The sequence below is a fragment of the Ambystoma mexicanum genome, chromosome 8, assembly GCF_040938575.1.
Source record: "Ambystoma mexicanum isolate Mex_15411 chromosome 8, UKY_AmexF1_1, whole genome shotgun sequence".
Classification (NCBI taxonomy): domain Eukaryota; kingdom Metazoa; phylum Chordata; class Amphibia; order Caudata; family Ambystomatidae; genus Ambystoma; species Ambystoma mexicanum.
Window position 1 is genome coordinate 593,454,107 of NC_090929.1, and position 27,492 is coordinate 593,481,598.

At 44.7% G+C, this 27,492-nt stretch overlaps 1 protein-coding gene across 8 annotated transcripts in view; it reads left to right on the forward strand.

Annotated features, from left to right (window-relative positions):
• The window catches only part of ESPN (espin), a 1,343,653-nt gene that overhangs the window by 956,385 nt on the left and 359,776 nt on the right, over window positions 1–27,492 (forward strand). The window lies entirely within an intron of this gene.

Consider the following 27,492-nt stretch of genomic DNA (forward strand, 5'->3'; position numbering starts at 1 on the left):
TTAAAATTATGTTGGAAGCAAGTCATCCTGAACAAGAACACATGGTGAAAGGCATAGGAACACAGGATGATACTGAAGAAGTGATGGGAGTGACAAAGGAGGGAACTTAGGGTGTTTAAGAGGATTTGAGCACAAAATTAGATTGAAGAGGAGAGCCACTCCTAAGGTTGCCAAATTACGCACAGTGCCTCTTGCACTACGCAGGGAAGCAGAGAGTGAGTTATTGAGGATGGAAAGTGAGGGTGTTATAGAGAGAGTACAAACTTCAGAATGGGTTAGCCCCATTGTGGTGGTCCAGAAGGCCAATGGACATATAAGACTATGCATTGATCTTAGGCACCTTAACAGTATGGTGGTTTTCCTCTCCCCAGGATTGATGATTTGCTAGTAGGTGTTTCAGGTGCAACAGTTTTTTCAATACTGGATTTGAAATCAGTGTATCACCAGGTGGAACTCCATAAGGGCTCCAGGGATCTCACAGTATTCATCACACCTATAGGATTATTCAGATATGTGACAATGCCTTTTGGACTGGTGTCTGCTGCTAGCGTGTTCCAAAATGTATTGTACAGACTGTTGAGGGGTGAACTGGGAGTGATGTGCTACCAAGATGATGTGCTGGTTTGTGGTTCTGATGAGAAGGAACATGATACATGGTTAAAGATAGTTTTGAGAATTCTGGAGGAGGCAGGGTTAACAATTGCCAAAGAGAAATGTATTTTCAATGCTCACAATGTGGTCTATCTTGGACACAAAATTTCTGGGAATGGCAACAAGCCCAAGGAAGATGCAGTAGTAGCAATTAGAAGCATGACAGCTCCCAAGCGGATGTGTTGTATTTTTTGGGATTGATTGAGTTCTATGGGACGTTTATTAGAGGCTTGGCAGACAAGACAAGGAACATGCAGAGACTGACACAGAAGGGTGTGCATTTTAGCTGGGATGAGAGATGTGAAGTAGAATTTAAGGAGATAAAGGCGTCTGTGGTCAATGCTCCCATTTCAGAAGTTTTTGAGGAGGGTAGGAAGTCCATACTATTGTTTGATGCCAGTGATCATGGGCTTGGTGCATTTTTAATGCAGCAAGACCGGGCGGGTTTACATACCATTGCTTTTGCCTCAAGGAGCCCCAAAGATCCAGAGACCAGGTATTCCATGGTAGAAAGAGAAGCCCTGGCATGCGTGTGGGGTGTAGAGAAATTCAAGAGGTTCGTGTGGGGGAGTGAATTTGTAGTATGTACAGAACATAAATCATTAGTGAGCATATTCTCAAAGAAGGGACTAGATGGTGTATCTCACCATATAATGAAATGGGTGAGTGCCATGAAAGGATTGAGGTTTTCGATGGTGCATATTTGTGGTGAGAATAATTTGGTGGCAGATGCCCTGTCTAGGTGTGTTGTACGAAACGAGATTGAAGGGGGAGAGATGAGTCAAAAAGAAGACTTACTACAGATTTTTCAGGTGCAGAGCAGCATTCAGAGAATTGAGTGGGATGTTGCATGCAGTGAGGATATGCTGTACAAGAAGGTTCTTAACATGATAAAGAATAATGGCATCCAGGGACAGAATGCCACTCTAGAAGATTTGCCAAAGTGAATGAGGAGTTGTGGGTAGATTGGGAGTACTTGTATTGGGGACATCAATTGGTGGTCCCAAATGGTATGAGGAAAGCAGTGATTGACTTGGCCCATGTGGGCCACTTGGGTGTAGCAAGGACTAAGGGACTAGTGAGGGCTGATTTTTGGTGGCCGGGTTAGATAAGGAGGTGGAGGCTCAAGTTCTACCTTGTTCAGAATGCCTAGAAGCAGACACAGGTCTCACTGTCCCAAAGGTTCCCATGGTTGTTCGGAATAGTCCCATACTTCTGTGGGATGAAGTGGCACTGGAGTTACTGGGACCCTTTAACATCAGAGGGTCTAGGTATATGTATTTTCTGGTGGCCATATTTCTTCTGTCGAAATGACCTGAGGTTTGTGAACTAAAAGAAATCTCTAGTTTTAAGATAATTCAGTTTCTGGAACAGTTATTCTGGAGAGAAGGGTTCCCAAGAAAATGCATATCAGACAATGGCACACAATTGGTGTCTGAAGATTTCAAATCATTTTTAAAAAAATATGGTGTGGAACAAGTAACCACAGCATTATATCATCCCCAGGGGAATGGTTGTGTTGGACGCTCATGGAAGCAATAAGAATTGTGGTGGCAGCTGGAGGTGATTGGCTCAGGACGGTGATGGAGAGAACCTTTCAATATCGCATTGCTCCTCATAGTGTTACTGGTGAATCCCCTTTTGAGGTTTTACGGGGAAGAATACTCATGTATGCCCCGGCTGGATGGGGAGGTCAAAGATGGTGAATATAAGGGACAGGATGCAAGCAAGTCAAGAAGGAAGGCTATGTCTTGGTATGATCGAGTAAACTGTTGCAAGAGGTTGACAGTCACATAAGGTGAATGGATCAAAATAAAATTGCCTACTAAGGTGCAGAAAGGTTCAGCAGTGTTTTCGGAATTGAAGCGTGTGGTGAAATATTTAGGTTCCTCTGTTTTGGTTGAAGGGGGTGCAATATGGAACAAAGTAAAAGTGGCAATTGCCAGGAATGGTGTGAGGCGTTGGGGAGGATGAGTGTGGAAAATGTTCACAGACTGTGTGGTTCGTTCTGGATGTTCAGGTTTCAGTTTCAATATTTCTATTAGTTTAACTATTGTTGTTATGGTCAGTTCTTACTAATATGATGTTTATTTGTGGTCATATGTGGAAAGGAGGGAGGTGTTAGGTGAAGTCTCATCTCTATTCTACATCTCTTCACATTCATTCTTATTTACAGTGAAGAGTCTCTTCTCTCATGATGACATCACACAACCACAGGCATGGTGGTTCCTAGAATCCTCATGCCTGGTTACTGTATTTGAGGGCATGAGACAAGCTCCAGGGGTTGGCGTGTAGAGAGGAACTCCCAGAGGCTGGGAGTCGCCCTACCGTTAATAGTCAATAAACCTTGTTGAGCCCACCTATCACTTCATGGTTTCCTGCCTCAGTGCAACGTCCTCACAACAGGGGGCTACCCTCCAGCGCTGCATCTCTGGTTGTCTACAATACTCTCCTGTCCCTTTGCCCTTCTCCCTCTGCCTCACCTCCATCCTTCTCAGGCGCTCTGTCTGTCTAATGCCTCCTTTATCCCCATATCCTGCCAGCATAGAAAAGGGACTTCCAAACCTCAACAGATGACACCACACAGTGGTTGTCCTTTCTTTTGCTCCTTTGACAACCCTCCTGCAAGCATTTGGCCTTGTTGATGGGTGCTAATTGCAATATTGCCCTCCTGCTGAAAGGCAGTATGGGATTTCATGATCCCAGAGCCTTCCTTATTTACCCTTTCTTCCGATGGTTCAAAAGGTTAGGCTTGTAGGCTCATAAGATCCTGTACTTCCAACAGCTCCTGGCAGAGTTGTGGGAGTATTTCATTGCTATCCTTTGAAGTTGCGCTTCTTGTTTAAAAAATGGTGATCAATCAAAATGGGTCCCAAAAATTGACTTCATTGAAATACATGTTCAGACTTCATAAAAGAGTAATTTATCATAACCTATTCCCTTCTGAAAGCTAGGCTGGCAACCTATCTTCAAGTCTTCATCCAGGTTTATGCATCTGCAAAGAAACTCCACGCGCACACACACACCACGATATGCGCACGCACAAGGACACACGCACATGCACACAAACACATTTGATCGCTGCTTCCTTCATGTCAGCAAAGGATATGGCAAACTTGTTCGTCTATATATATATCCAACGTAAAAAAAATGTAAACATTGATAATCTCTCAGCCGCTTTCCTGTCCTTGTGGGTGTATTAAAGGAAAAGGCAATTGTTTTTGGTGAAAGAGTTTAATTTCTCATAAAAACGTACCACTCTTCTATTTCAATATCATAGACACACAAGGTTACATAATTAGTATATTTGTGTAGTTATTTCACTTTGTTTTTTTAGCTAATACCCATACCTGTTTTCTAACTTTTCAACAACAAAAAAACTCAGTTGACCATTTTTTGCAAACTATAAGCATATCCTCTGTGCTAATATCGTTATTGACTACATTTGGACATTGGCTCAGAGAAAAGTGCGGAACATATATCGTCTGCTATCAAAGACGCATTTAAGGGTGCTAGTAATGTTCGCCTACTATGCTCAACAAACAAAACCTCATGAGTTTCTGCAGCCCTCCTACTTCTCACTCAAACACACTCGATCGGATTGATACATGGGAGTCCCTTCTAATGTTTGTATGGGCACAACACAACGCGAGCAAGACAGTCCTACTCTCCACACTAACAGCTCAGTGGACCAGGTAGACCCCACCCATACCCAGATGGCATCATTTAACAGCCATGATGCTTATGCAGGCCTTTCAAATAACAAGTTCCTCTAGCACTTTATTTTCATTAGATTTCATTCTTAATGACGGATTAAACCATAGGATTATTCTTGTAAACAAGTATTTCAATGGTAGTACCTAATTATTTTTGTAGGACAGAATGAGTGCATTTTTCGTTCAATCATTTTCATAGATGTGTTTTTTTGTACATTTAAATATATTGGCCTTTTCCATTATATTGATTGTCCCGGTAGGATAGCTCAGTGGCAATGTGCTCGCCTTAGAAGCAAAACGACACGGAGCAACACAGGTCTGATCTCCGGGTCCGTGCTTAGAAACATCTGGGTATTAAGCACGTTATAAATAACCTATCATAACCTATCATTATCTTCTGCAACCCGCGAGTCTCACTTACGAAACTTAGTCCCATTGTTCCTCTCCTTCAAACACACACATTATACAATTTCGAATTCATTCCTACCACACAGGAAATCTCCACGCAGCTCAAGATTGGGTACTGGGCAGATAGGAGCAGAAGAGTATTTAACGCCTTGATGCAGTTTCCACTGCACCTAAACACATCATTCCAATATGATTGATTGCCTTGCCTATTGGTAGCTGGGCCAACCAAACTCAAAGGCTTAACGCCAAGAAGAAGTGTTGGGGAAGGCAGGATGTAAACTACCTAAAGGGTACAAGCATACAGACAATGGAATCGAAAAGAAATGGAAAAAATAGATAATACGGTAAATTCGGCAATTAAGAGGACAATTAAGAGGTGGGAGCATTTGCGACCATTTGAAGTTCAGGATTAAGGTCCTACATAAAAGGTTTATTGATTAAAGATTTATTGAGGAGGGTGCTCCAAATGCCTGGGAGCAGAACATTGATCAAAAACCCTAACTTAATGAGTCTTTTGTGTGATGCATGGATCAAGAGCCAAGATGTCCTCTTAGGGAGTCTGACCGGTATATAGTGGAGATCAAATCAGTCCAAAGACCAAATAGCTCACCATACCATTACTTCTCACTACAGGTGCAGGGTAAAATAGTCATGAGTAATATTTAAATCAAATCACATAGAGTTCTTACTCTACTAGACACGTTCAGAATATGTGCTGCAAGCATGTAACCAGTGGGTCAAAAAACGCCATGCCTATTACCTACACCTGTGACCCCCTTTCCTCACAGCTCATCTGTCTGAGAGGGCATCCATATGACTGAAAGCAAGACTTATCCTTGGCCTCAAGCCCAGGGACCATGTCTCTACAGCTCTGAAATCTCTCAGTTGATTAAGGATCTTCTGCATCGTCCACAAAGCTTTCTGTGGCCAGGCCTGCACTATATTCAACACTCTCTTCCTAAATACCTTCCTTCTCGAGCCCTCACTCTGCTGCTTCCAACTCTCCGAGGGCCAGACGCTTCTCCATGCAGAGAGTAGCGGGCAGATCACTTTCCTCTGCAGGTACCTTCCTCTGGAACTGCCTCACTGCCCCTCTCAAACTTGAGTCGGACCGCCTGAAGTTCCAGAAGCAGCTGAAAACCTTCATTTTCTCGTCTTTCTCCCCTTCCTTGGATACCCTCAGAGTCCCACTGGGTACTTGGCTCCTCTTGACCAGTCTCCCACACACTGCCCACACCCTGTCATGCACTAGGGGCTGTAACTGTAACCTCTACAGTCCCGGACCTCCTTGCACTTACCCAGAGCCATGCTGTTCTGGCTGCACTTACTCAGACACATGCTGATTTCACTTTCCCCTTCCCCCTCCTTGCATTTGCCCCGTTCATCTTCCCCTGCACTTTGCGTTTCGTACTTGCATGATCTGAATGACACAAGGCCTAGTAAGATCGTTTGTCTTGTCCTCCCGCCATACCCTTCCTTGTCTTGTCGCACTTAGAAACACGTGTACAGGTGCGTTATAAAAGACTTATCATATCATATCATATCTCTATTACACACAAACTATAAGTCTATTGTGCCAATTCCTCATGCATACCTCAATGTGTTTTTTTACCTACCCCTTTAACCCTACCACAAGAGGCCATTAGTCTCCTGCTTCCATCCTACCCACTGAAAACAGATAATTGGTCCTCTTCAGACTGCTTCTCTGTAATGGTTATTTAGCCTATACATATAAACACATTCTTGGTACAGCCTGTTAGCAACTCGTGTCTCTCGCCTGTTTCATAGTGATGATTTGGAGGCAAGCATGGTAAACGTAGCCATTTTTCAATTTCTTTTATTGTTTTATTTACAATAATACTAACAGGACACAACAAACAATAATTAACACGGGGGGAGGGCTTTCAGTCTGAGACAACTCTTAAAAACAGTGACAGAGCAAGCATTTCAAAACATCGCAAAATTGTCATGAACACTCAGAATATCCCATCTCCGCCTAACATAGTACAAACGTTCATATTAAAAACTGTATGTATACACAACTCACAAGGAAATGGGACAGACATTCTACCACACGAGCCAAGGATGGGCGTGGATAGGAAATAGAGATGAGCCAAACTGTCAGAGTCTACATTATACATGTGCTCTAAGACATCAACAGTAGAGATTCTAAGCATATAGATTGTTGAATATATTCCAAATCATTTTGGAGTCTTCAATGAAACCTTTTTTTTTTTTTACATATGTCACCCTCTTCCCAGCTGACATTTTGAGATCTCTATAAATATGGGTCTCCCATTCCTTTACAAGCATCCCATATAATCAAATAGTCTACTGTGCAACACAGATGATCTATCAAGGTGCTGGAGGGTCATTCTAGGCACTATTTTCATGTGTTCAGTGCAATGTGTATTAACATTGCCTTGGTGATAAATCTCTTCTGGGTGGCTGGAGTCATCCAGATAGTATTTTTGACCTGTATCCACATGTTCCCCTTTCTATTCATTCTACTACACACTAGACACATTCACAAGGTATCAGATCGTTTTCCATGTGTAAGATACAGATAGCCAACATGATGTAAGGAAATGCTTTACTACCAATGATGCACATAGTTTTGTTTGCATTTTTCTGGATGTATCACGAAGTTAATTTGTTGGACGTGTAGTGTCACTTGTTTAATTGTTTGATTAATTAATCTTTAATAACCCGCTTAACACCCATACCCGGTCTCTAAGCGCGTGGCAGGGATTCATATTTTGTTGCTCTGCGTTGTCTTGCTTCCAAAACAAGCGTGTTGCCCCTGAGACAGCCTCTAGCCCGAGAGGGTAGCGTGTCTGTCGGGGTGGTGGTACTTTTCATTTTGTTGAAAACAGCTTGTGGTTAGTTGTGGCTGCACTGTGAATCCCTCCCAGGAACATGATAACTAGCAACGTTTGAGCTTTTTGTAGCAGGGGAGGATTGAAGGGAAAATCGATACAATGGAAGAGTTGCAAGGGGATGCCTCTTGCTTTACCCTGGCTTTGTAGAAAAATAATAACATTTTCATTTTAGATTTTGTACCATATCACTGATCTCTGTAGTTATATCATAGATGTCTTTTGTAGCAGATATCTGAGTGATCCTGGAGGAGGTACTGTGGCTGTAATATAATGGTGGTCATGTATGACAATGTTTGCATCATAGTAAGGGCATGAAGGCAGCCTTTATTCAGTTTGCTTTCATCCTGGCATACTTGCCACTATGGATTTGCAATTGATGGTTCAGTTAAACTTATATATAATCAACAAAAGGAAGGGATAAACAACATATAAATGACACAAAAGTATACCCTGAGATAGAATGCTCTTTACGCAACCTCTCAACAAAAATGGGCTGCACAATGTGTATTCAAATACAAAAATGGTGTTTCACCGAATATCATTTTTTAATTCATCTTCCTATTAAAGCACAAGTAACAAAACATTAAAAAACGCATATACATAACATAGCAGTATACAATCATACAATTATTAAATTATTCCACCACACAAAATCAAGTCCAACTTAATTTATCTTATTCCTCACTGTATCAACAAAGCCCAACTTATATAAGTGTCTTTCCTAAATGTTAGAAATAACTGGGCATTCTTCAGGGGCAGAAATTTGTTTTGTGCTTCTGGTAGATCTTATCCATTCCTTTATACACTGGATTCCTATATCTAAGGGTAAACAGAAAGGACATACATATTAATATACTGGCATCTTAGGTATTTTTATTAAACCTAGCCAAACCCTAATTACCAATTGGGTGAACAGGTACACAATCAATAATATACCTGAACCACTAGTCTGTAGAGATTAATATCTTCAAACGTTTTAGCAATTCCGATTCTTGCTCTTCACTTCTCTAGCAGAATGTAGGATTCACTCAACATAACAGGTACCTAAAACCAATTTCAAAAAGGCTGTCCCTAGTCAAAGGTGGTATTGCTTGACCCTCACCCTAATTTCTAAAAGAAGAGGGATAACACAAAGACACTCAATAAATGTAATGTCTCAAGTTGGTTCTACAAATCCACACTCCAAAACCAACATTCCTCTTACCTTACGCAGGCTGGCTGATCTATTACAATCAGTAACTACAATGCCACTCGAGGACTTCCAGTCTCCAGTGCCTTCCAAACCTCATCAAATCCAGGGCAATTCCTATGTTGCGAGAATGTTATGTCTCCAGCCTAAAGATATAATCAAGAGACCCACAAGACATTATTACCCTATGTATGGTCCAAACAACGAGGTCCCTCTGATCTACAAATGGCCACATTCATTTAGCAAAAGGTCTATCTCTTGCTTACCTTAAATAGCTCAAAGTAGATGCTGCAGTATTATAATGCACACACAGTTCACCAGGGGTGTAGATATATTGCACAAACACCCGCAGTCAAAATACAGAAAAAATGCATTACATCTTCACGTGATGTGATGATGTCATATGCCGTACGTTGCGTGATGACGTCATGTGTCGTTGAAAGCAATGTTACCCGGGCAACCTGACTTGTTTACAGGGGCACGGAGTTAGTAAGCAGAGCCTCCGTGAATGCTCAGTGAAGGCTGGTCTTGCTCTCAAGGCAGAGATTGGAGTATTCATGAATAGAGATCAAGAGTCATTTTATCACCTACTCTATGAGAGTTTGGGCCATTTTGATTCTATTCCTTGAGCATTGGCTCAAACTGAGTCGGTTACAACAGATCAACTCATTCATCCGGTCCTCCGGCCAGCCCAAACTCTGCTCCAGGAGGTTACCCATATTCCACCATCCTCATCAACACAGCAGGCTCTGCTAAGGAAACAAAAAAGGTACCCTCTGCCTCCCCGCCAACTTTGATCCCTTGGTAATTAACAATATGTACGCTTAAGTGCTCCGCTCAGAGAATTCTAGAGCGGGCAGACCTTGCATTTCTACTCTATTCAAGTGCAGCCTGTTGAGGTTTTGGGCAATGTATCATCTAAAAAGGGAAAGCCACAGCATTGTCGCACTCACTTCCTTCTCCATGTTTAGAGGACATCATCCTCCTGGATGAATCATTTTTGAGACTTTGAAAGGACATGAAAGTTTCTCATTTGGTTAGGGATCATCCAACCCCCCCAAGTGCAGGGAATCAATACTGCACTTCCAAGGTCAAATCAAGGCAATGAGTGTGCAGCTACACAAGATTTGTTGCACCAGAATGTGGATTTTCAGATGCCTAAACATACTTGTTTTAGGAATGTGATTGTTTCACCATTTAAAATGGATTTGTTTGGTCCGGTTTCCATTTCTACTTTGCATTTGGTTTTAGAGTCTCTTTTGAGACTGTACGATAATGTGAAGGACATTGGGCCTCATTTGGAGTTTTGCGGTAAGGCAACAACGGCGCCGTTGTTACCTCGCTGCAACATTCTAAGGATGCTCGCTGGTGCCGCTCTGGAATGCCTGGTCAAACCAGGCATGCAGTGCGGCACCCGCGAGCCTTACCGGATGGCAGCAACGGCCCTGTTATCAACGGGGCCTTTGTTGCCATCCTCCCCATTCCCATTGAGCCCTATGGGGGCTCAAAAGGGAATGGGGATGTTCCGGGTCCCGCAAACGTGATTTACCGGGCCCTCCAAGGTCGGAATGGCTCGGTAAATCCCCTTTTGCGGGACCCGGACCCAGGGTTGGGGGTAGCCATGGCTACCTCCATACACGTAATGAGGCCTATTGTCATCGCCAATGCGACCAAGCTTACAGTACTTGATAAAAGTATACAGAGTTTTAATCTTGGGACTAATTTGGGGAGTTTGCCTCAACAAGTTTTTTTTTTATTCAGAGCTGGATCTAGGATCTAACGCTATTATTAATAGTGAGGAACAGCAAATTGTCTTTTGCCACATGCAAGATTGTGACCGGATAGTTTCTGCCCAGACTCCAAATAGACTGTCACCCATAGTAAAATGTTTTACACAACTAAGTGCGTCTCCGGTTCTCTTTGCAGCTCCTACAGGAATTGAGGATGTCAGTGTGATTGTGGAAGAGTCTCTCCCTTCCCCCTTCAAAAACCATCCCTCTAAAAAGCAAAAGAAGAACAATAACTCCAACAGAAAGAAATCAAAAAATCAGCCTGCTCCTAAGCATAATTCTCATAATTCTACCCTAAAACATTTAAGACAATTGTCTCTAGCTGATACTATTTTTGATTTAAATCAACAAAACTCGGCGTTGTGAGATCCTGGGCTAGAAAATTCCCAATTTACAGATAGACAGGGGCAGGGTCAAGGAACCACAAGAATGGAAGACCCAATACCCCTTTAGACAGTGTTATAACAGTAGTTGACCACTCTACTAGACCACGCACAGGTTTACCGACATAGGCACTGTAAGGAAGGCATGGTATCAACGTTAAGACAGACACAAATGACTGCAGTTCAAGAGTGTTTATTGAACATTTGTCAGGGTGTGAAAAATGCCTATCTAAACCTAAATCTACAGATGGGAGCAAGCTATGACCATCAAATAATAATAATGAAGTCTTAGTGGAGTCTTTTCAAAATAAAAGGGACTGTGCTAAAAAACCTATTGCTAATCCTTACCGATAATTTACAAATAGTGTGTGGTAGTGTTCATGAAAAAGAAAGAAGTGTTCACAAAATGACATGTCAGGATGTTCGGGTTTTCGACCTCCCTTCCCCATGTTTTAAGCACAGGGCAAGGTGGTTGCCTTGAGCAAAGCACACACTCTGGCTTCTGCGGCACGAGGATACAGTTCCATTACCAGATCAGGACCTTCTGTGTCCAAGTCTCTTTACTTCTCAAAAGCCTCTTGATGCAGAGGACCTGATGTACAAAACAAGATGCAAAAGTTATTTTCCTTTTGCAAGTTTTCAATTTGGGTGTTCACCCTGGGTCCCCCTCAGCTGGGCTCAGATCTCGTTCAAAGAAATACAAAAGTTCAACGTTGGATCCCCCTTCTTCCGGGCTCAGATACCCTTTTTACAATGTTCAACAAATACTCTTTATCAGTGAGCTCATGGTTCACCCCAGATACCCCTCTGCCGGGCTCAGATCCCTTTCTTTTACCCAAATAGTCGCCCTCAGCTGGGCTTGGACAAATTGCAGTGTGCATTAAATCATCAAAGACTTTTGAATGTGCACAGGGTTCAGCTTGACCCTTTGCAGGACCACTTCGATCTTAAGATTCTCTTTTCTTACACTTAGCATCAGTTGGATACCTAACAGAGACTTTCGAATGAGAACCCACATGGCGCCGAACCACTCTGTCTGTGGTATCTTTTCTTTGCCTCCCAAGGTTCAACACACTCCTTATGTTTCCAATTATATTTGCGTCCCTCGTCACATACGTCTCACACACTCTTCTTCTTTGATATCTTCATAAAATGTTGCTGCTTGCATCTAGGTTCACAACACAGGCTGGTTTGGTATCAGTCTCTCTGACTCACCAGCTGTGCTGTCTTTACTGATGCTGCTTTGCTGTAGGAGCCAAGGAAAGTACCAGTGCGGCAAGCACTTCTCCCCGCCTTGGATATCGATGCGGGAGAGCCTCAGGTACCTCCCACCCACCGTGCAGGTTTGATCAGCTTTCGTTCCTGGTCTTAGGTTTCTTACTTTCCAAGGCTCATGAAAGTAACAGTCTTTAGAGGTCAAGGGCACTTCCTTCTTTACAACCCTCTCTGGTCGCGCCGTCTTTCTCCTCACATTGAACTGCCATCTTGGAACTGCTGTTTCCTTGTGTGTTGTGTCTCGCTCACACTGTCATTTCGTGCTCCGTCTTTTATTTGAGTGAGGAAACGTGATGGAAGTCAGGTGTGTGTAGTGATCAGTAATTGCCTGACCATTGCATTGGGACATATACGGCTCTGGTGTTAGTCTGTTGTCGCTCAGGGTGAGCTGTCCGTGAGAAAGTGTTCGTGTCGGTAAAGGGGGGGGGCGTGAGTTCTTAGATATCCTACCTGGTAGGATGGGGAAAACGTGTTACCAGGAAGGGTATACCTAAATGGCCCAGATAAGACTTTTAGGTATTTTACTCCCGATTTTGTAACTTTGATAGTAAATGTGATTTCAAGAGGGTAAAAATGACTTTTCTCCTTTGCAAAAGAGTAAAATGTGTGTGACATCCAGCCGACGTGTGCAAAAACTGTATGTAAGCCATTAATATGCGACAGCTTCCTGCATTGTGGCAGAATACACCTTTCATTGTTTCTCTAAGGTCTGGCCATTTGATCTCTCCTCTATATATTTAAAAGTTGAAAACACAAAACCCAGCCAATTACATAGTAAAGCAAACATGAATTGCATTGTGTGTTTTGAGGTTCAATAGCAGAATTGTCTATTGATGTTTAATGAAAGTCCTAATTTCCTGGAGCTATTAATACCTAATGGTATGCCAATGGTATGCCGATGTTATGATATAACAGTGCAAAGAGCAAGGACTCCATGCTAAATTCTATATCTAATCTCATGGTCAAATGGTTATTTATATAGCTCTTTTGGCAAAGTGCTGCACATAGAACATATTTATCACAATTATCACCAAACTGAAGTTGGTAGTCCTTTATCAACCTTGAAAGAATGAAAGGCTGAGTTGGCGTTGCCGGGATTCAAACCTGCAACCTACAGATCATGCACAGATCACAGCAACGAGCTCTCAACCGGTTGAGTTATCTTATTGACTAACATCCTTCAGAGATCGGAAAACTGAGTATCGACTGAGGTATAATAATCACAGTGCCTAGATGTTGGACGAATCATGTATGAAGCGCTACAGAAAGTTAAATACCTATCTGGACTATCACAGGGACAGGTTTTGCAGAGTTTCTATTTCAATTACAAATGTAACTTTAATTTATTTGTTTTTGAACAGCGCTTGCACTTCCTGGAGAGTCAGGTTTGAATGTTTTAATTGTAGTCTTGAAGATTTAAGAGGCTAGAACACCTGATTGGTATAATGACAATCACTCACCCTTGAGCAAAGACCCTGCTGCCACTGACCATTTATAGTAATGTACCCCATTGATTGCAAGGTTGAATGGATGTAAACTAGACTGTGCATACTCATAATTTCGCACACTGTTTTTATAATTAGAGTGTAAATGAAATTATGAGTGTAAAAATGATCTAACTCCACATGATTATGCACATCACAGAAACTCTGAAAAATACAATTATGCAATACTGGTTTGCTTTCACTGGAAAAAAGTCATAATTTGTTACAAAAGATGAATTAAATATAATAAAATATTAGTAAAATAAATATAAACAGTGCTTCTGTTTTCTCCATAAGCATCAACACAGCAGAAGCTGAATGGAAAGAAACCATTCCTTTTATGACAGTGTGCAGTAAAACATTTTTTAAAAGGCTTTCGAGAAATACATTGGGCCTCATTACGACCCTTGCGGAAAGTGACTGACCGGACCGCAACAGCGTAAATAGCGTTTCCGCCATTGCACGAAGGAGCAAAGTGCGGCTAATTACGACCCATCGGGCACGAGCATTACGCCATGGCGGAATCCGAAAGGCTGCGATGGCGGAAATGACCCCAAAACGGCCCTTACCGCCGCCGTACGCTGCACCAGGTGCAATACCGCCACCCATCTTAGCGGTCACCGTAATGAGCGGTCACCGTAACGAGCGGGCACCGCAAATGACGGGCACCGTAAATATACGGAAACGGAAGTAAAAGCATGTGGCCGGAACGGGAAACAGCACGCCGCACAACTATAAAATCCGAATCCCAACACAACCATTAAAAATCCGACCCTGACACACATCCCAACCCGTTAGCAACCCCAGTTAAAAAAATAAATATGGGAAAGGTAGCCAAGAAAGCGTGTGATCGCAAGCGGCAGGTACACTTCTCCCGAGAGGAACTGACCGTGCTCACCGAGACCCTCCAGGAAAATGCCGCCGTCGTCTTCTCCAGTCAAATGACCAGGACGGCCCTTGCCAACAAGAAGGCCATATGGGCCCTGGTGGCACAGCGCGTAAGTGCGGTGGGGACAACACCCCGCACGCCACAGCAATGTCGCAAGCGGTGGGACGACCTGCGGATCCGCGTACGCAGCATACTTTCTGCGAACAGGAACATCGCCACAGCTACCGGGGGGGGTTCAGAGTCGCCCATCAAGTTGACCCCCTGGGAGGATATCTGCGCCTCCACCATAGGAATGGAGAGCATAGAGGGAGTCGGAGGGATGGAGAAAGGAGTGCCGACATCCGGAGAATCAGGTAGGTTGGCCAAGAGAAACAATGCGAAATCCACAAAACACGAACATGTGCAGTACCATGTGACCCCATAGTGCAATACATACTTTGCCCTGACAGCGCCCTCTAAAAGTCAGAATGAATAAACAAATCAATCAAGATGCCATAAACAACCCCTACATGTGCAGCATGCACCCCCTAACTGCAGGCAGCCAAATGAATGCATCCTCAATCCACACGAAAATGAGACCACCTCCAAGGCCCAGTCCCAAATCAGCCTCATGTACCACCCCAATGCATTTGATACGTTGCCATTCCAAATCCGACAGACCCAGAACTAACGCTCGCCCCTCTTTACTCCACCACAGGGTCCGATACCAACGACGAGCTGCAGGACACCCCTACCAGCACGCCTGCAAAGAGGGCCAGGACCAACGTCCCAAGAGCCTCCACCTCAGGTGCAAGGATCAAGACACGGCAGCAGCAGGAATCAAGTGGCAGCACACTGGAGGGGACTGCAACAGGCACCCCAGCAGCCAGCAAGTCCACAACCCCAGCACCACAGGTCCCCCCAAAGAACGTATCTGATGGCACTGCCTCTGGTGGTAGCAGCACCATAGGTGACACAGCTGTCATGCCAGCATGCTCCGACACGGAAAACAGTGCTGGCGACGTAGGTACCATCCATGACCTTTCCCAATCCCCCTGCATGTTCCATCCCCTACACCATGACGAAACCACGCAGGGGCACCCTGAAGACGACGACTGGCCAACCCCCACAAGTCCTGTGCCAAGGCAACATGTGTTGAGCAGCCCCCCTGTCACACCACCGCAAATGTCCATGGCCCAGCAGAGGCAACAGTCCCTCGACCTGCTGATCGAGCAACAGCAGGAAGTGTCCACGCTACTCAAGGACCATGCAAATGAATGCGGGGGTTCCAGGGCAGCCATGGAAACATCCACCGAGACACTCAGGGCACAAATAGAGAAAAGTAGTGAGAGCCTCAGGGGAGAAATGGAGAGAAGCACCGAGAGCCTGAGAGCACAAATGGAGAAAAGCACCGAGAGCCTGAGAGCACAAATGGAGAAAAGCACCGAGAGCCTGAGGGGGGAACTGCATGCGACGTCCAAAGACGTTTGTGCTGAACTTGCTGCTGTGCGCCGTGTGCTCTCGGAGCTCTCACAAACCCTCAGAGACATGCATGGACGCGAGCAGGCAGAGACATCATCCGTGGCAAGTTCCGTCCAGGGCAGCCCCCAACGCAGATCTGGCAGGAACCTGCGCTCCACGGGCAGGGGTGCCCCTGATACCCGTAGAGGGGGCTTGCAATAGCGTCTAACCACGGACAGCATGCATATTTGGACACTGGTGTTGGGGGGGGAGGTAGTAGGGTGGAGGGGGTGTGTTGGGCTTCACTGGGTGGCGGGTCCATAGGGTGTATTAATCAAATCACATTAACAATACAGCACCTCATTATCATCCAATGACATGTGTGGACATTGATATTTGCGTACGAGGCCTTCATAGGCGTACAGTCCACAATGTGCCTGTACTACACACACACAGTGCCACAGGTCCCCTTTCCGTGTAATAGGCACCATGCGTGGTTGCTAGAAGCATGCATCTATGATGCTCTGTCGGATTGCACGTGCATCCTGTGCCTCATGGACTCCTTGAGGTGCCTCCACATCCCCACCCTCATCATCATCATCATCTTCAGGTGCATGCAGTACAGCGTCAGGGGGCATGGGCACATTCCTACGTATGCACATGTTGTGCAGCATGACACATGCCATGACCATCTTAGAAACCTTCTCATGGCTGTACATGAGTGCCCCGCCAGACCTGCTGAGGCTGCGGAAACGAGCCTTCAGTAGGCCGAATGCCTGTTCAATGACCACACGGGTACGTGAGTGGGCATGGTTGTAGTCCTCCTCATGCTCGTCCTGTGGGTTCCGGATTGGTGTAAGGAGCCATCTCTTCAGTGGATACCCGGCATCACCTGTATGAGACGAATAAAGGGTGTCAGTGGAATGATAGTGCTAAGTAGCCCCCCCCCCCCTCCTGCAAGGTCATTGACGCATCAAATGGGCCACAATGTCATGCATGGAATGAGACTCACCGAGTAGCCAGGATCTGTGCCCTGCGTGTCGCTCCATGTAGCGTGGTATTCTTGTGTTCCTCAGGACCATAGAATCATGGGTAGATCCTGGAAATCTGGCACAACAATGCGTAAAGATCTTGTTGGAGTCACACACCATTTGCACATTGATTGAATGAAATTGTTTCCGGTTGCGGTACTGGACCTCCATGGCATGTGGGACAACCAATTCAACATGGGTGCAGTCGATGGCACCAATGCAACCCGGGATGCCGCCAAGTGCATGGAATCCCACTTTTGCGTTGGTAATCTCCTGGTACGTGCGTGGTAGTGTGATGTGGTCGTCGGCGTGCTTCAGGAGGGCATCGTGCACTTGGAAGAGTGTCCGTGAGAACAGTGGCTGTGAAATGCCATGCAACTGTCCCACTGTGTGCTGGTAGGTGCCTGTGGCCAGGAAGTGGAGTGCAGACACCACCTTCAGTAGGGGTGGGATGGCGGTTGGGCTATCTATCATGCTCACGAGGTCAGCATGTGTCATGTCCACAATGGCGATTATGGTGTCCCGGTCCAAACGGTAGAGGGTGTGGATCTGCTCAGCAGTGAGGTTGAACGGATCGGCTCGGAGGCGTGGGATTGCGGGCCGCCTGCGTGGTGGTAGTGGCAGTGCTTGTGGGCCTTGCTGACCCTGCCTTGCCCTCCTCCTCCTCCTTCTCCTCCGTCTCCCCTGTGCGCCCGGTTGTTGTACCTGTTGTTGTTCGTCGTCTTCTTGTAGTTGTAGCACTTGCAGTGCTATCTGGTCCCCCAGGCCCAACATCGCTAGTCCTGCCGGTAGCATTTTGGAGTGGGAGTGGTTGTGGGAGGGGTTTGGGTCTGCTATATATGTGCTGTCGGCCTGTATGGCCTCCACCTGTGCTGATTGAATGAATCTGTGGCAGATGCAATCCCTTCTGGCCGAGCACGTCCCGCACGTAAGGCTGCATTTGGCCGCATGGCATCTTGGGATTGGAATCATGTATCAAATCCCGATGGCAGTGTGATGTACTTTGACTGATTTTCATGCTATGCTCCCATTGTTACACATGCTATGATTGCAGCCGCTTACATACCTGTGAAGAGTCAGTGGTATGTAGGGCTCGATCGATGGCCGACCCTCATGCAGCACAGTAACGTACTTCACCGACGGGCGTGGCGTCCCATTTGTGATAGCAGCCAGTTAGCATTATGACACACAGCCGCACTACATTGCTGTAATTGTGAATGCAAGCGTTCACAGAAGCCTTTTCGACGTAATGTTGCAAGTGAGGAATTCGAAGGCCAGCATTTTTGGTTTTGAAGTAGCGGCGAGGATACGCCCACAGGTCTGGCTGGAAATGTAACGTTCTATTGTAGAATGTCCTTGGGACATGGCCCATAACGAGCAAGCAATGAATGATATGAATTGAATGGGATGCGCAATAGCGTAGTGGACGATAAGGCAGGACGTTCCCAAATCCATCTTGCTTCACAACACTACAGATCCGGCCAGGAGCACAGTGGTTTTTGCAGACTGCATTACGCACAGACGCGATGGAAGTTTCACATATTATGTGAGTGAATATTCATGCGTTTTCATTGCGGGATGAGGGAATGATGAATGGATGCATGGACAGATGATTCCGTTTAGGGTCTGCCATGTACATGGGTTTTTTGAATCACTCCCCTTCCCCTGCGCTATGTGATGCAAGGCTGCCATAGTGGGACTTACGTCTATCTGCCCTTGTCGGATCCTCCCTGTCTCGACGCGCCTTCATACACTTGTGTCTAGGCACGTTACTAATCCCATGTCATGGGTTCTATCTTGACGGACGCATGCACAGTAACCGACGTTGCCAATGGTGTATTTACCTCGATTGATTTCGTTATGAATCGATACTGATTTAGGGGTCTGTATATTCCTTTGGAGTGGGCTAGCATGCATATGGGTGTGGATTTGGTGTGTTGAATGAAGATTGTAATGCATCATGAGTCCCGTAATGCAATCGGTTAATTTGTGTTTCATTTGGGTGACAGGTATCTCCTGCCCTATTGCAGATGCCATCTCTACGCCACTCCTCCAGATGGGTTTTACTCTCGACACCTGCAGCTTCGGGTGAATCAGTGGAGCACCATTTCGATCTTATGGGACGATCGCCAATGGGCCACATGCCCTTACGCTGTACTGGTGGCTAGGTGCAACATTTCGGCCTTTCAGCTCGACTAGTGCCTGCCTCATGGGACGGACCTGCGGTTCTTGCCGCTTCCATGTTGCCTTTTGGAACGTTGATGTAGGCCCTGTGTGCCATGATGGTACATGGCGTCACACAAGTGGAAGCTGGTCAATTATTGCAGATGCAGCCCTCGGTGATGATGGATGTTTTGGTGTTATTTTGCAAATTGCTGTGGGGCCTTTGTCATTTGGATGTGCATTTAAATTGTATTCCGATATTTGTCGTGTTGCGTTATTCTTTGCAGGTGATGTGGCGATTTTCGATTTGTGGCGGTATGTATTGCGAGATGATCTGCATTGTGTTCCGCCTTCTGAGTTGAGTTGTGTGGTACAGTACTGGCCGCGTTTGCCTACGTAGCACAGTATGGTCACGGATAGGGGCTGCCATTGTGACTGTTTACATGATGTGCTGTTCAGGGGCGGGGGATTGGCTTTTGGCCGACTGGTGCCTGTCAGCCAGGTCGATTGGTGGAATGATGGGATGTTCAGAATGTGGCTGGTCACAGGTGACTGTGTTTGCGTGCGTTTGTTGGAGGGGGACTGGGGTCATGTCCATTGGAATAGCTTCTGTATTCATGCCATCTGTGCCCTGCAGCTCCCATCGGCCCCTCTTGGGATGAGCCTGGCTGCTCAGTCACTCTGCCAACTTGTGTGGTACATGCTTCTGCTGATGGTTGGTTTGTTTACTGGCAAGGGTACAGGGCTGGTGCAATCCCCCTCAGGATGCTGTTTTGGATGTTGCCTTGCGCTGGTGGCAAGCGATGGGGGACTACTGTTGTTTTGTGTCATGTGTTCTTGATTTTCATTTTGATGTATTGTACCTTCACATGCCTGTGCTGCATCAGTACGGCTATGGTGACATGCCGTACATGGATGCCCACTCACGGGGCGCTTTGAGCCCCTGCATGCATTTCTACGTTGGCATGCATGGGTGAATTGTAGATTTCACTGGTTGCATAGTGTGAGTACATTGCGCCTGCCAGGAGTTGTGCAATGTGGCCAGGGAGTGGAGTACAGGCACTCAGTGGGCCATTTACGGTTGGTTCACGATGCCGTATTTCTCGCCATGGCGGAATGGTACTTTACGACGTGCTTGATGGCGTTCAGTACATGTCCGCTAGGGTCAGAATTCGCGTACCGTTGCGCCATGGCGGTGATTCCGGTTTTGCAAGGCGCGCGTGCGCGTACTTGGTGCAGTTAGCGTTGCCGTTCACTGCGGTGTCGCTAATGGCATCGTACTTTACGGTGACGGGTCATAATCGCAACGAGCGGTGTTCGATGGCGGTATTGCATTTCCGCCATCATTTTTCCATTTCCGCAAGGGTCGTAATGAGGCCCATTCTGTTTCAGAGGCTTTTATCCATTGCTTGCAAAATCAAAAGAAGCGTTCTGGTTTCTGTCAAGTAAACCAGTAAACCTTTGCATTGCCCTCTGCTTTAAACTTGTGTGTAAATGCACACATGAAATTAATAAAGCTGTCATATTTACAAGGTTTTCATGCATAAAAAGGCCTAGTACAAACCTTATCTGGAGGCTGAATACCGCATCTCACCCTTCGGTGTCCCACTTCCACTCCCCGAAGACCCCTCATTCAGGTGATCCTCCCACACTGGCCCACCCCCAGGAACTGGATCCAAAGTCGATGGCCGCATCCTGGCCACCTGGATGACAGATCCCCGGGGACTAGAGGGTGAGGCACCTTCAGGTTTCTCATAGCACTGACCCTCAAATCACTGTGGACTTAGTTGTGGACTTAGTTCAGGGACAGCAGTTTAGAAGGACACATGAATATACTTCCACACATGCTCCGTTCCTTCCACTCAGACCTATTTCGGTCTTACTAAGGGGCAAATAATATAAAATCACCTACAACCAGCCAGTGGTAAATCCACTCTTTCTTCAGCTCCGGTATTAGATGCACGTAGTCAGAGGATGGGGCCCAACAACTTGACAAGCACTGGTATGATGGCCAATTCCATACCTGATCTAAGGACTATTCTTCCCACCCAACCACTGTCCATAAGTCACTGACTACCGATCTAAGTTACCCATGCCCTCTAATATTACAGGCTGGAGTCTCATACTCAAGTTTACGGACTGATACGATTGAAAGTGTACAAGGTTCTAAAAATATTTAAACAGATTTTTTACATTAAGAGCATTACACTCAGAAGCTATCCAATTAATTTCACTTCCTTTAGAGAATAATAATCATATGTTTGTTTGTTTGTTTATTTATTTCTATAGCACTCCGGACCCAGGAGTATAGGGGCGCTTAGTACAAGTTTACAAGGCACCGTACAGGGTAATAAACAGTGAAGCTAGAACAATTTAACTAGCAGTTATATACAGGCAGTGAGGGTGAAAGCATGCAGTAGTAACATAAGTGAGGAATAAACAGTCAATACATTATATAGCTAGGTCTGACTTCAAAGTTGGCTATTTGTCAGAAGCCACCCAATGACCAGTTTCCTAAATGACTGGAAGGAGTTGGATGCTTTAATGCTCAGTGGCAAGGAGTTCCAGAGTTGGGGGGCGAGGACAGTAAAGCTCGAGCCTCCGGCTCTTTTGGAGTTAAATCTAGGCACTGTAAGGCATAAGGTGTTGGAAGATCTCGTGGTTCTAACGGACGGTTTCATGGTGAGTTTGTTGGTCAGGTATGGGGGTGCTAGATTGTTGAGAGCTTTATACGTCAGGCAAAGTATTTTTAGGTCGATTTTATGTTGGATGGTGAGCCATCTGCATGTAGTTCTGGTGGCTGAGATGTGCTCACGTCTGGGGATATTTAGCGCTGCCCGAAATGCATTGTTTTGAAGGACTTGGAGCTTGTTAATTGACGCTTGATTGGCACCTAGGTAGAGACTATTGCAATATTCTAGTTTCGATTGTATAAGGGCTCTGGATAGTATGAGGCAACTGTTAGGGGAGAGAAATGGTCTACAGGCTCTAATGAGTTTTCCGGTATATGCCGTGGCAGAGGTGGTAGCATTAATTTGCTTGGTGAAGTTAACGTTGGCATCAAGATAGAAGCCAAGTGTTTTCATCAAGATAGAAGCCACGATTGTGGCGAACAAAGTTTGAGGTCAGAGGGGCAATTTCCATTAACTGGGTTATGACTTATTGAAGTTAAATCACCAGAGGAAGCTAAATCGTTTTTGTTGTTCCCCCAACAAGACAAAAGTCTGTGGAAGTGACCAATTCCAAAACTTTAGGATCTTGCTCAAAGAGGGTCAGGATTGGTCCTGGATAGATTCTGCCTTTAAAACATGTGCAGCTCTAAGCCAGGGCCTGAATCAACCCCAACCTCAATGGAATCAAGGTTTTATCATGAATGCTTGTGGTCTTACAAATTTAAAGAACATGTGGAATGGTTCTATGCATTTACGTAATTATAACATCTTTTCTATACAGTAAACCATGTCGAACAACTAATATTGATCTAAAAGGCTATTCTACTTACACCTTACTGGCCACTGAAGCAGACATGGGTCAACCCAGTGGAGGTTAGGCTATAGCAATTGATATTCATTTATATTCTATGTCTGATCTTTGGTTTGCTTCAGCAGGGGTTTTAGCCATGCAAACTAGTTTTCTTGTAACAAATCAAGAACTCTTACTTGTCAATGTATATTGAAACCCAGCCAAGAAATCTATCAATTCCTATCTATTGACTTTGAAGCCTCTATTCGAGACCTGGTTAACAGAAGGCCATCATCATGCAGTAATAGAGGCAGGCAATTTTAACGCTAAGGTCATAAATATAACAACTCTTGATGCATTCCTCCTGCATTGCAAACCAGTCTTTTGAGGGTCCTTAGCTGGGATTCATGTATGTCTTATTGGGATTTGCAACCACTTGATGTTTCTTTGCACAGCTCTGAACATATTTTTACTTGGCAAAGGGGTAATAATACTTCTTGACTGGATATTTATTTTGTTTCTTCTTGTTTTAAAAGGATATGCGGAATATCGTGTTTTCATGATCCACGCTTTGGGGATAATCTGATGATACATTTTAGTTTGCAATGGAGAGTTTCCACCTATGAACTTCGTCCATCGTTGTTCCTGGTAATACACAATAGAATAAGGCTTACTTGTCAGTGGGACAATAGCATGTACAAAATGTTTGTGGAGATTCTGTTTCAGGTGTCCGGGCCTTCATCTGGCACATGTGTTTCTTATGAGCCAGATGCTATATAGCAGTGTTCATCAAACTTTGTTGGCCTGGGCCCCCCTGAGCAAAATTTGGGCAGGCTGGGCCCCCCCAAAAATGCCAAATGGACAGTATGTATTGCATGCCGTCACTGCACCCTACTTCCAGTATAGTCCCTGGTCTCCCCCACCTGCTCCCATCACAGTTGTTTGGCTCCCTCATCCCACTCCTATCCAGTCCCTGGGCTCTGCGCACCCCATCACACACCCTGGGCTCTCCCCACTGTGCTCCCACCACTATCCCATGGTTCCCGCCCATCCTGCTCTCACCACAGTGCCTGGGCTCCCCCATCCCGTTCCCAACACAGTCCGAGGGCCAGTGGCGGCTGGTGAATTTTTTAAGTCGAGGGGCATAACTATTTCCCCCAAAAATACCATAGCAACCGAGCGCAGGGAGGGAGCCCAAACCAATCAGGGGGGATTCGGTTTTATCCCTGTGAATATTTTTTTTAATAATGGGTTCAAATGTTGCATTGTAGAGCCTACTTTAAAAACAATGGGTAGTTAGCCAAACAATTGGCAATTGGTGCTGGGGGACCGAGGGGGCTGGGATGACATTTTTTACTGGACATCTGTGATAGATGTCCAGTAAAAAGATACCATCCCTGTCCCCTAGGCCCCACTGGTCCTAACACAATCAACATGATCATGTGTGTATGCTAGAGTGCCAAGGGGGAAAGCATGGTATTTTTGATTGGACATCTATGATAGAAATCCAGTAAAAAAATACTATCCCTGTCCCCTGGGCTCCACAACGCCTCAGAAGGAGAGCTGATTTTGGCAGGTGGGTAGGGGGATTGTGCAACAAAGTCATTTAGGCATTTTTAAAATGCCTTTGTTGTACAACCCTCCTTCCTTCCTCTATCCACCACTAGCCAAAATCATCTCAACGGACCAAAACAAACTAATACACACACACACGCATTCATACAACAATCATTCTATCATTAACACAAGCATCCATCACCATACACTCACTCATAACACAATCATACACGCATCCATACACATGTTTAAATAAAAAGAAAATGAACATAAACGTACCTTCTGCATTGGCCTGCGTGTGGGTGCTGAAACGGCCTGCTCCAGCTGCTCTGTCTGTATGTGCGAGGAGGCGCAGGAGCTCCCCCTCGTACATACAGACATGCAGTGCCTCAGCCAGTATTTCCAATGAGCTATGCAATGCTGGCGAAGCAAAATGCCCCAGCACTTGCATGCTCGGTGAGTATGTTCAGCTGGGGAACTAAACTGAACTGGAAAAGGGAAATAATGTTTCCCTTTGACAGTTCAGCCAGCCCAGGAACACTCTCTCGGCTGGAGGCCAGTCAAAATGGGCCACCTTTTTGGCCAATGTGGGCCAGTTTGATGAGTTACTTCATTATGCAGTTTGTAATTTTGACCATTGTTGTTGAATAAATAGTCTTTAATTATCATAATTTAATTATATTTTAACACAAAGCACCCCTTGGTAATATTCAAACAGTCTGTGACTAAAGGAATGAATATACATTTACATCTGTGGGCCACTTTTTCATTGGTGCCTACAGTTTCATGCTTCATCCCGACCATGTGAGCTGGCCATGCCCATTTTTTCGAATCTAAAAAAATAAATAAACAAAAAAAACCTTTTTTTTTTACATTTCATGCTGAGCTCTCACGGCCCCCCAGGGATGCGGCTGCGGCTCCCTGCGGGGGCACGCCCCACAGCTTGAATACCCCTGGTATAGAGGGTTTTCCGCATCAAGTGCACTTGGTTCTTCTAGACGTGTCCATAGCTAACTGTCTTAGGAGACTGTCCTTTGAATACAAGGTCTTTACCAAAAAAGTTATCCCCATTATTTCGATGCTAGAATCATGCTTTCAACTTGTGAAAAACAGAAAAATATTAGGATTCTATAAGATAGGGGTCTCCATCTGGATGAATATCTAAACATCATAAAGCATATCTTCCAACGTCACAAAAACTTTGTAAAATATTTCAAGTACGACATACATATGAGGGATAACCAAGCAATGATGACACTTCTAATAATGTCTGATACTAGACAGTTTTGGTCTCAAATTAACAACATCTTGGATTCTACAATGCATACGACTGGAGATGTCATGCAGGAACCTACATGGGTTGTTTTTTTTTCAAGAAATTCAGTATGCATACTGCTTTTTTCAATCTTCCTGATTCCACTAGAGTTTCCATTATTCCAGGTTATTGCCCATGGAATATCGAAGATCTGGTATGGGCCATTACAAAATTGAAACCATCTAGGGCACCAGGACCGGAGCTACTCCCCCCTTTTTATTGAAAAAGGACCCTTGTTTATTGGCAAGATTCTTAAAACCAAATTTTGACACTATTTACAAAACTCACATGATTTCTTTATCTTGGTCTCAGTCCATTATTATACCAATCTATAAAAAGGGGGTCCTGGCCGAGCCCGGCAACTATTTGCCTATAGCCTTATTTGACTCCACAATCAAGGTCTTTGCAATACTCTTGCTTAGACATCTGAACAGAATTCTGAACCAATTTGATATTCTGTCTCATTTTCAAGTGGGTTTCAGGCAGATCATGGGTAGTCCTCTTCATGCCACTATATTGACCCAATTGCTACACAACGTAAAACATAATCAAGCCGGTACTGTTTACATGGCTTCACTGGACATGTCTTCAGCCTTTGACTGTGTCGTACGAGAGCAGTTGTGGTCCAAATGATTAAACTACTATGTCTCACTTAAATTGGTTCAATTGATTGCACTCTTGCTTCCGAATCCGACTTTGAGGATTTCTTTGAATCAGGAATGGTCGGTGTTGAGACCTGTGCCCTCCAATCTCGGGTTAAGACAGGTGTGTATCCTGGCCCCACACTCTTCAATGTCTTTCTTAGTGACATTGAGGCACTCTGGCGGGTCAACGATTTGATACCAGTGAAATTGAGCCATTTGAGGATTCACTGGCTCGCCCTTGAGGACGATCTTATATTGTTTGACAGAACTCTGTGGGGCCTCCAACATAAGTTGAATATATTTTATTTATATACCCTAATGAACAATCTTGTGGTAAACGATTCCAAATCCAAAGTGGTTATTTTCTATAACAATAGGAAAGTGAAAACAATGTGATGGTCGTTGAGGGAGTAAAGAGTAGAGATGGTTTATAGTGAAAATGTCGACTGCAAAAATGTTGAAAAAAAATTTCGAATGTGTTTTTTAATTTTATTTTTTAATGGGGGGTTCCCCTAACCCCCTGTTTATTTTTTATAGCTAAACCCAAAAAAACATACAAATAATAAAAACACATTTGATTTATGTTTTCGCCAAATTCTTTTTTCGACATTTTTGTTTTCGACTTTTTGCAGTCGAGATGGTTGCATCTTTACAGTACCTAGGATACTATCTTACAAACACTGCTTCTTTGTATATGTGGAAGTCAACGCTGAAAGACAAACTTTCTCCTTTAATGTCCCATATAAAGCGCCTGTATGTGAAACTGTGTACATTTTCCATCTTACCTATTTTGAAATATTACCTTTCTAAAAGTGAGCCTATTCTATTTTATGGGCTCGATATCTCTCTTATAGATCTTGGTTCGTTTCTTGACTACTTACATGGTCAGATTTGGAAGAATGTATTGGTGCTTGCATGTTCTATACCAAACCCAATAATTTATCATGAACTGGATCTTATATCGTTACATGCCCGTTACCATTGGAGGCAGTGGTCAAATTATCATACGTTTTTGTCTCCATCGGGCAAATCACTTTACACAGATTTACATCAGATGCTGGATGATTCTTCTGTTAATTCCATCAATTTGTATTAAAATCGGATGCATAATTTGCTTTACTCTATTGACTCATCTCCCGAGAGCCTAAAGATTCTCCCGGATGCTGTTAAAACTAATCCTTTTAGGGAGGATTGGAGGACTACTCTTGAGGCA